Here is a 10818-nt window from a genome sequence, read left to right as displayed (position 1 = left end):
ATCGCTGGGCTCCGTTGCTTTGTTTTTTTTGTTTTTTTAAAGCGGCAATATCTCTGCTTTTTAAATCCCCCCCAAAGAATTCCACTGGCCCAGATTCAGGTAGAGTTGCGCTATATTTGAGCGGGCACAGGGCAACGATTTTGCCCTGCGCCCACGCAAATATTTTGCGCTGCCCTCGATTCACGGAGCAGTAGCTCCGTGAATTGCGAGGGCGCGCCGGCAAAATTGCCCGGCGTAAGCGCGCGCAATGTAAATGATCCCGCCGGGGGCGGGAATCATTTAAATTAGGCGCTCTCCCGCGCCGAGCGTACAGCGCATGCTCCGTCGGGAAACTTTCCCGACGTGCATTGCGGCAAATGACGTCGCAAGGACGTGATTTACTTCAAAGTGAACGTGAATGGCGTCCAGCGCCTTTCACGAATCACTTACGCAAACGCCGTGAAATTCAAATTTCACGGCGCGGGAGCGGCGGCTATACTTTAGCATTGGCTGCCCCTGCTATTAGAAAGGGCAGCCTTGCGCTAAAGTTGTCGTACGGAAACTCCGTACCTGGCTTGCGCGGGGCCCGCGCAAGTTTGTTAATCAGTTGGTAGTATGCAATTTGCATACTACACGCTGATCACAATGGGAGCGCCCCCTAGCGGCACACGCAAGAATGCAGCCTAAAATCTGCGAGGCATAAGAGCCTTATGCCGCGCAGATTTTAGGCTGCAGTCGGTGTAACGAGGTTCCTGAATCAGGAGCACTCGTTACACCGGAGCAAGTAAGCAATTGCGCCGTGTAACTTATGGTTACACGGGCGCAATTGCTTCTTGAATCTGGGCCATTATAAATAAGACTACTAAAGGAATTTCCAACTTACGAATTGCGCCTTTGTTCACTGCAGGGGACGCCAATTTTGTCGATCGTCCTTTGGGCGATCACTTGCTGCATTAGTTTCCTGGTGATAAAGAAAGAAAGGTAAATGAGATATCGGTTCTACACAGAAGAATATAACGCCTTCCAAACATTTCTGCCGAGTGCAGGGACTTGTAAAAACCGTCACATGACAACTTTGTGAGAAATGATAAATAAAATGAAATGTATATTTGAGTTGGAAATGTTTTTTATTTTACATTTATCTAATATGTAGTGGGCTGGATTCAAGAAGCAATTGCGCCTGTGTAACCATAAGTTACACAGCGCAATTGCTTACTTGCCCCGGCGTAACGAATGCTCCTGATTCAGGAACCTCGTTACGCCGACTGCAGCCTAAGATATGCGCGGCATAAGGCTTTTATGCCCCCATATCTTAGGCTGCATTCTTGCGATGGCCGCTAGGTGGCGTTCCCGTTGTGCTCAGTGTATAGTATGCAAATTGCATACTAACGCCGATTCACAACGTTACGCGAGCCCTGCGTACGCAATCTACGTAGTTTCCGTACGGCGGTTTTCGCGTAAGGCTGCCCCTGCTATTAGGAGGGGCAGCCAATGTTACGTATACCCGTCGTTCCCGCGTGGCGAAATTTGAAAGTTACGTAGTTTGCGTAAGTGAATCGTGAATGGCGCTGGACGCCATTCACGTTCACTTTGAAGCAAATGACGTCCTTGCGACGTCATTTGCCGCAATGCACGTTGGGAAAGTTTCCCGATGGAGCATGCGCTCTACGCTCGTGGCGCGCGAACGCGCCTAATTTAAATGATTCCCGCCCCCCTACGGGATCATTTAAATTGCGCGCGCTTACGCCGGGCATTTTGCCGGCGCGCCCACGCAATTTACGGAGCAATTTAAATGATCCCGTAGGTGGGCGGGAATCATTTAAATTAGGCGCGTTCCCGCGCCGAGCGTAGAGCGCATGCCCCGTCGGGAAACTTTCCCGACGTGCATTGCGGTAAATGACGTCGCAAGGACGTCATTTGCTTCAAAGTGAACGTGAATGGCGTCCAGCGCCATTCACGATTCACTTACGCAAACTACGTAAATTTCAAATTTCGCGACGCGGGAACGACGGGTATACGCAGCGATGGCTGCCCCTGCTAATAGCATGGGCAGCCTTACGCAAAAACCGCCGTACGCAAACGACGTAAATTGCGTACGCAGGGCTCGCGTAACTTTGAGAATCGGCGTTAGTATGCAATTTGCATACAATACGCTGACCACAACGGGAACGCCACCTAGCGGCCTGCGCAAGAATGCAGCCTAAGATATGAGGGCATAAGAGCCTTATGCCACGCATATCATGCCACGCATATCTTAGGCTGCAGTCGGCGTAACGAGCTCTCTGAATCAGGAGAAGTCGTTACGCCGGGGCAAGTAAGCAATTGCGCTGCGTAACTATGGTTACGCAGGCGCAATTGCTCTTTGAATCTACCCCCCTCCCCGTCCTTAAAGCGGAGGTCCGCCCACCGGTGCAAAAATTAAAAGCCAGTAGTTGCACATACTGCAGCTGTTGACTTGTAATGATTGGACACTTACCTGTCCTGGAGTCCAGCGTTGTCGGCACCGCAGCTGATGTTTCCATCAGCTGTCGGGTGCATGCCGCCTCCATTGCGGGTAAGGGAACCCGTTACGGCTTCACGCTGGGAACACTACTGCCCATGTGCGAGGCTCTGCTCCTCTCTCCTACTGGCCCGGCTGCCAGGAAAGGAGGAGGGAGCCCGAGCGGTGGCACAAATATCTGCGGCGAAGGCTCTCAAAAGTGGGGTCAGGATACCTGTGAAAGACAGATATCCTGTCCCCCCCCCCTAAAAAGGTGTCAAATGTGGCACCGGAGGGGGGAAGGAGTACAATGAATGGAAGTTCCACTTTTGGGTTGAGCTCCGCTTTAAGTGCATGTCCAGCCAAAACTTTACTTTGCCTTGAATAGAGTATTTCAGTATTACATCCCCTATTCAGTTATTTGTTTTTTGCTATTTGTGTCCTATTAGGCTGTTTTCCTTTTACTTCCCATCTTGGTGATGCTACAGGAAATGAGGACAAATCTCCCCAAAGTGAGGAGAACTCTCATCTTGGACAGATTTCACCACATTGTCCCCATTGGAAGATTTTCCCTCGCCTCTCGCTGTGATGACAACTCCAAAATTTAGGATTCCCCCCTTATTTTGTGTCTCAGTGACAATGGTCACCAGGACGTGTAGAGGGACGAATTACCCCAGCGGGGACACAGGCAGCTATAAATACTCGGCAGAGGGTCCAACACTTTCTCACTCTCTCCCAACTAAAAACGAGTTTTGCCTTTACAGATACTTTGAAATAAAAGGTTATGTCTAGTGAGAGGGGTCCCTGCAGAGATGTATTATGGCCTAGGCCGACAAGGCCCAGGCCTAGGGCGGCATTTTGCTCATCCCACCCTGTCCCCCTGTCCTCATCCCACCCTGTACCCCTGTGCTCATCCCACCCTGTCCCCCTGTGCTCATCCCACCCTGTCCCCCTGTCCTCCTCCCACCCTGTCCTCATCCCACCCTGTCCCCCTGTGCTCATCCCACCCTGTCCCTCTGTGCTCATCCCACCCTGTCCCCCTGTCCTCATCCCACCCTGTCCCCCTGTGCTCATCCCACCCTGTCCCCCTGTCCTCATCCCACCCTGTCCCCCTGTCCTCATCCCACCCTGTCCCCCCGTCCTCATCCCACCCTGTCACCCTGTCCTCATCCCACCCTGTCCCCCTGTGCTCATCCCACCCTGTCCCCCTGTCCTCATCCCACCTTATCCCTCTGTCCTCATCCCATGAAAATGACAGGACGAGTCTTAAAAAGGAAGGGGTGCGTCATATATAAAGTAGGGGGTGCGCGAGTTTCACCAGGCCTAGGGCAGCACAAAACCTAAATACACCCCTGGGTCCCTGGAGTATCATCATCCAAAAATTCCTAACACTAAGGAGTTCATTATAACAGAGCGGACAATGCTATGCGCTCTCCGTTATACTATGTAGGGCTACACATACCGCAACCCGCATTTTACAGCTCATTTATAAAATGTGGGCCACCCTGTGTATCCTGCGCTGGTTCATGGTGTTCCCTCCGCTTGTCTCAGCAGAGAGAGATCTATGATTGGAGGGGAGCCGGTCACCTGACTTTGACAGATCTCCATACCGGGATCTCCTCCCAGCTTTCTCTTTTCTCCCACAAACTCCATTTATTCTTATTGTTCTCCACCAACCCTCAGACTCCCGAAGCCGGCGGAGCGCAACGCACATTTATAAAGCACATCGCTGGGCTCTAGATATCTTCAATGCTCTTCTTTTTAAGTGGCAATAACTCCGCATTATAAAACTCTTCCAAAGAATTCCATTATTGAGAAGACTACTAAGTGGATTCTTTACTTACCTGTGGCGCATTTCCTCAGGACATATTGAAGGAACTTTCTTGATGATCCTTTGGGCGACCACTTTGTTCATGGCATCCCTGATGACAAAGGAAGAAAGAGGTATATGACATATCGGCACTACACATATATAAGAATAAATATAACGGCTTCCAAACATTTTCACTTAGTAGAGGAACTTGTAAAAAGCGTCACATAGAAGTTCTATAAACTGGATATTGGAGAGGACTCTGCTTACTGATCAGTCCTATGGATCTCCATAATCCCAGTTCTCTAGTTTGAGGAATATGAAAGTCAGAGGGGCATGAAAAGGGCCCCGTTCTCATCGGATTCCCCCCTCCCTCCGGTGCCACAATTGGCACCTTTCGGGGGGAGGACAAGATACCTGTTGTGACAGACTCAGATTCTCCTATGTCTAGGGTCACCTTATGTCCAATCTGTCTTTGACAGGTATCCTTTCCCAATTCCGGCCCCCGAAAGGTGCCAATTGTGGCACCGGAGGGAGGGGGGAATCCGATGTGCGGAAGGGTGAAACTCCACTTTAAGAACATATAAAATATGTCAATGACAATTGTCACATCGTCTTCCTGGAGGATTACATTTCAGTAGTAAAATATGTAACTTGTTCCTCTATGTGTTATAAAGACACCCCCCAGGTATAGAGAACAGAAATCGCTGGGGGGGGGGGGCTTTTCATGCCCCTCTGACTTTCATATTACTCCAATTATAGAACTGGAATTATGGAGATTCATAGGACTGATCAGTAAGCAGAGTCCTCTCCAATATCCAGTCCGGCCGCAGCCAGCGGCCGGTGACGTCACCGCAGGACCCCTGTCGTCATCCTCCGCCGGGCCAATAGGAAAAAGGAGCGGGGCCTCGCACATGCGCGGTAGGGTTCCCGGCATGAAGCCCAAAAAGGCTACACTGCTGGGTTACCTTACCTGCAATGGCGGCGGCAGCACCCGACAGCTGATGGAAAAATCAGCTGCGGTGCCGGCATCGAGGGACTCCAGGACAGGTAAGTGGCCATTTATTAAAGAGGAAGTAAACCCTGATGGGCGTTACTTCCTCTTTGTTTCCCTGCAAAGGTAAAGCGTAATGGACTACTATGCATCTCATAGTAGCCAATTATGTGACACTTACCTGCAGGCAGGGCTGGACAGGGACAGAAATTTGGCCCTGGACTTCATCCAGACTGGCCTCTCCCATGGCAGCTGAGCAACTCCCGCACCCCCCCCCCCCAGCCACCCAAGCCCCCTCTCCCCCTTCACTAGCTACTAGCCGTTCTACTTTTATTAAAGTAGAACGGCTGGTACTGGTCCTCTTATAGGCAGTACCAGTGGGGAAGCTAGACATTATTTCACCCGGGGCAAAGAATCAGTTCTGTGCCCCCTTATGGGACAAAATTAGGCAGAAGTGAGAAACTCCCAGGCCCTAGCTGTTGAGTCAGCTGTCTGTCCCCTCCCCCCATGCTCCTCTGTCGTCCCCTCTGGTCCTCCCCCTGCTTCTCTGTTCCCCCCAGGTGAAACCTGCGGGGAGGGAGAGGAGGTGGGCGCTGTGGGAAGGGAGAGACAGAGGAACAGAGGGGGGCGGCAGTCCGCTGTCACTGAAGCCGGCCCACTGAGCCATCGGCCCACCAGGAAACTCCCTGTAGTCCCAATGGCCAGTCCATCCCTGCCTGCAGGAGAAGCCCGTGATGTCCCCGTCTTCCTCGCTAGTAGCGAGCGTCCATCTTCACCCCTCTTCCTTCCGGGGACCCAAACTCCGGCTCTGTGAGTGGCCGGAGTCGCGTGACGTCACTCCCGCCACTCCTGGCATGACCCGAGTTAGAAATGGCGCAACGTGCCCCAACGTACGTCGTTTCGCAAATATCTCCTAGACCGTGCAGGTCTGGGAGATATTTCCGAGCACCTACAGGTAAGCCTTAATCTAGGCTTATCTGTAGGTTAAAGTGGTTGTAAAGGGTTTGAAATTTACGTAGTTTGCGAAAGTGAACGTGAATGGCGTCCAGCGCCATTCACGATTCACTTACGCAAACTACGTAAATTTCAAATTTCGCGACGCGAGAACAACGGGTATACGTAGCGATGGCTGCCCCTGCTAATAGCATGGGCAGCCTTACGCAAAAACCGCCGTACGCAAACGACGTAAACTGCGTACGCAGGGCTCGCGTAACGTTGAGAATCGGCGTTAGTATGCAATTTGCATACTATACGCTGACCACAACGGGAACGCCACCTAGCGGCCTGCGCAAGAATGCAGCCTAAGATATGAGGGCATAAGAGCCTTATGCCACGCATATCTTAGGCTGCAGTCGGCGTAACGAGCTCTCTGAATCGGGAGAAGTCGTTACGCCGGGGCAAGTAAGCAATTGCGCTGCGTAACTATGGTTACGCAGGCGCAATTGCTCTTTGAATCTACCCCCCTCCCCGTCTTTAAAGCGGAGGTCCGCCCACCGGTGCAACAATTAAAAGCCAGTAGCTGCACATACTGCAGCTGTTGACTTGTAATGATTGGACACTTACCTGTCCTGGAGTCCAGCGATGTCGGCACCGCAGCTGATGTTTCCATCAGCTGTCGGGTGCATGCCGCCTCCATTGCGGGTAAGGGAACCCGGCAGTGTAGCCTTACGGCTTCACGCTGGGAACACTACTGCCCATGTGCGAGGCTCTGCTCCTCTCTCCTACTGGCCCGGCTGCCGGGAAAGGAGGAGGGAGCCCGAGCGGTGGCACAAATATCTGCGGCGAAGGCTCCCAGAAGTGGGGTAAGGATACCTATGAAAGACAGATATCCTGTCCCCCCCTCCGAAAGATGTCAAATGTGGCACCGGAGGGGGGAAGGAGTACAATGAATGGAAGTTCCACTTTTGGGTGGAACTCCGCTTTAAGTGCATGTCTAGCCAAAACTTTACTTTGCCTTGAATAGAGTAGGTAAGTATTACATCCCCTATTCAGTTATTTGTTTTTTGCTTTTTGTGTCCTATTAGGGAGATTTTCCTTTTACTTCCCATCTTGGTGATGCTACAGGAAATGAGGACAAATCTCCCCAAAGGGAGGAGAACTCTCATCTTGGACAGATTTCACCACATTGTCCCCATTGGAAGATTTTCCCTCACCTCTCACTGTGATGACAACTCCAAAATGTAGGATTCCATTCTTACTTTGTGTCTCAGTGACAATGGTCACCAGGACGTGTAGAGGGACGAATTACCCCAGCGGGGACACAGGCAGCTATAAATACTCGGCAGAGGGTCCAACACTTTCTCACTCTCTCCCAACTAAAAACGAGTTTTGCCTTTACAGATGCTTTGAAATAAAAGGTTATGTCTAGTGAGAGGGGTCCCTGCAGAGATGTATTATGGCCTAGGCCGACAAGGCCCAGGCCTAGGGCGGCATTTTGCGGGGGGGCAGCGAAAAAGCCCCCTGTGCTCATCCCACTCTGTCCCCCTGTGCTTATCCCAACCTGTCCCCCTGTGCTCATCCCACCCTGTCCCCCTGTGCTCATCCCACCCTGTCCCCCTGTGCTCATCCCACCCTGTCCTCATCCCACCCTGTACCCCTGTGCTCATCCCACCCTGTCCCCCTGTGCTCATCCCACCCTGTCCCCCTGTCCTCCTCCCACCCTGTCCCCCTGTGCTCATCCCACCCTGTCCCTCTGTGCTCATCCCACCCTGTCCCCCTGTCCTCATTCCACCCTGTCCCCCTGTGCTTATCCCACCCTGTCCCCCTGTCCTCATCCCACCCTGTCCCCCTGTCCTCATCCCACCCTGTCCCCCTGTCCTCATCCCACCCTATCCCCCTGTGCTCATCCCACCCTGTCCCCTTGTGCTCATCCCACCCTGTCCTCATCCCTCCCTGTCCCCCTGTGCTCATCCCACCCTGTCCTCATCCCACCCTGTCCCCCTGTGCTCATCCCACCCTGTCCCCCTGTCCTCATCCCACCTTATCCCTCTGTCCTCATCCCATGAAAATGACAGGACGAGTCTTAAAAAGGAAGGGGTGCGTCATATATAAAGTAGGGGGTGCGCGAGTTTCACCAGGCCTAGGGCAGCACAAAACCTAAATACACCCCTGGGTCCCTGGAGTATCATCATCCAAAAATTCCTAACACTAAGGAGTTCATTATAACAGAGCGGACAATGCTATGCGCTCTCCGTTATACTATGTAGGGCTACACATACCGCAACCCGCATTTTACAGCTCATTTATAAAATGTGGGCCACCCTGTGTATCCTGCGCTGGTTCATGGTGTTCCCTCCGCTTGTCTCAGCAGAGAGAGATCTATGATTGGAGGGGAGCCGGTCACCTGACTTTGACAGATCTCCATACCGGGATCTCCTCCCAGCTTTCTCTTTTCTCCCACAAACTCCATTTATTCTTATTGTTCTCCACCAACCCTCAGACTCCCGAAGCCGGCGGAGCGCAACGCACATTTATAAAGCACATCGCTGGGCTCTAGATATCTTCAATGCTCTTCTTTTTAAGTGGCAATAACTCCGCATTATAAAACTCTTCCAAAGAATTCCATTATTGAGAAGACTACTAAGTGGATTCTTTACTTACCTGTGGCGCATTTCCTCAGGACATATTGAAGGAACTTTCTTGATGATCCTTTGGGCGACCACTTTGTTCATGGCATCCCTGATGACAAAGGAAGAAAGAGGTATATGACATATCGGCACTACACATATATAAGAATAAATATAACGGCTTCCAAACATTTTCACTTAGTAGAGGAACTTGTAAAAAGCGTCACATAGAAGTTCTATAAACTGGATATTGGAGAGGACTCTGCTTACTGATCAGTCCTATGGATCTCCATAATCCCAGTTCTCTAGTTTGAGGAATATGAAAGTCAGAGGGGCATGAAAAGGGCCCCGTTCTCATCGGATTCCCCCCTCCCTCCGGTGCCACAATTGGCACCTTTCGGGGGGAGGACAAGATACCTGTTGTGACAGACTCAGATTCTCCTATGTCTAGGGTCACCTTATGTCCAATCTGTCTTTGACAGGTATCCTTTCCCAATTCCGGCCCCCGAAAGGTGCCAATTGTGGCACCGGAGGGAGGGGGGAATCCGATGTGCGGAAGGGTGAAACTCCACTTTAAGAACATATAAAATATGTCAATGACAATTGTCACATCGTCTTCCTGGAGGATTACATTTCAGTAGTAAAATATGTAACTTGTTCCTCTATGTGTTATAAAGACACCCCCCAGGTATAGAGAACAGAAATCGCTGGGGGGGGGGGGCTTTTCATGCCCCTCTGACTTTCATATTACTCCAATTATAGAACTGGAATTATGGAGATTCATAGGACTGATCAGTAAGCAGAGTCCTCTCCAATATCCAGTCCGGCCGCAGCCAGCGGCCGGTGACGTCACCGCAGGACCCCTGTCGTCATCCTCCGCCGGGCCAATAGGAAAAAGGAGCGGGGCCTCGCACATGCGCGGTAGGGTTCCCGGCATGAAGCCCAAAAAGGCTACACTGCTGGGTTACCTTACCTGCAATGGCGGCGGCAGCACCCGACAGCTGATGGAAAAATCAGCTGCGGTGCCGGCATCGAGGGACTCCAGGACAGGTAAGTGGCCATTTATTAAAGAGGAAGTAAACCCTGATGGGCGTTACTTCCTCTTTGTTTCCCTGCAAAGGTAAAGCGTAATGGACTACTATGCATCTCATAGTAGCCAATTATGTGACACTTACCTGCAGGCAGGGCTGGACAGGGACAGAAATTTGGCCCTGGACTTCATCCAGACTGGCCTCTCCCATGGCAGCTGAGCAACTCCCGCACCCCCCCCCCCCGGCCACCCAAGCCCCCTCTCCCCCTTCACTAGCTACTAGCCGTTCTACTTTAATAAAAGTAGAACGGCTGGTACTGGTCCTCTTATAGGCAGTACCAGTGGGGAAGCTAGACATTATTTCACCCGGGGCAAAGAATCAGTTCTGTGCCCCCTTATGGGACAAAATTAGGCAGAAGTGAGAAACTCCCAGGCCCTAGCTGTTGAGTCAGCTGTCTGTCCCCTCCCCCCATGCTCCTCTGTCGTCCCCTCTGGTCCTCCCCCTGCTTCTCTGTTCCCCCCAGGTGAAACCTGCGGGGAGGGAGAGGAGGTGGGCGCTGTGGGAAGGGAGAGACAGAGGAACAGAGGGGGGCGGCAGTCCGCTGTCACTGAAGCCGGCCCACTGAGCCATCGGCCCACCAGGAAACTCCCTGTAGTCCCAATGGCCAGTCCATCCCTGCCTGCAGGAGAAGCCCGTGATGTCCCCGTCTTCCTCGCTAGTAGCGAGCGTCCATCTTCACCCCTCTTCCTTCCGGGGACCCAAACTCCGGCTCTGTGAGTGGCCGGAGTCGCGTGACGTCACTCCCGCCACTCCTGGCATGACCCGAGTTAGAAATGGCGCAACGTGCCCCAACGTACGTCGTTTCGCAAATATCTCCTAGACCGTGCAGGTCTGGGAGATATTTCCGAGCACCTACAGGTAAGCCTTAATCTAGGCTTATCTGTAGGTTAAAGTGGTTG

This window comes from Rana temporaria, chromosome 7 (assembly GCF_905171775.1).
Source record: "Rana temporaria chromosome 7, aRanTem1.1, whole genome shotgun sequence".
NCBI lineage: Eukaryota > Metazoa > Chordata > Amphibia > Anura > Ranidae > Rana > Rana temporaria.
This window is presented reverse-complemented; position numbering follows the sequence as displayed.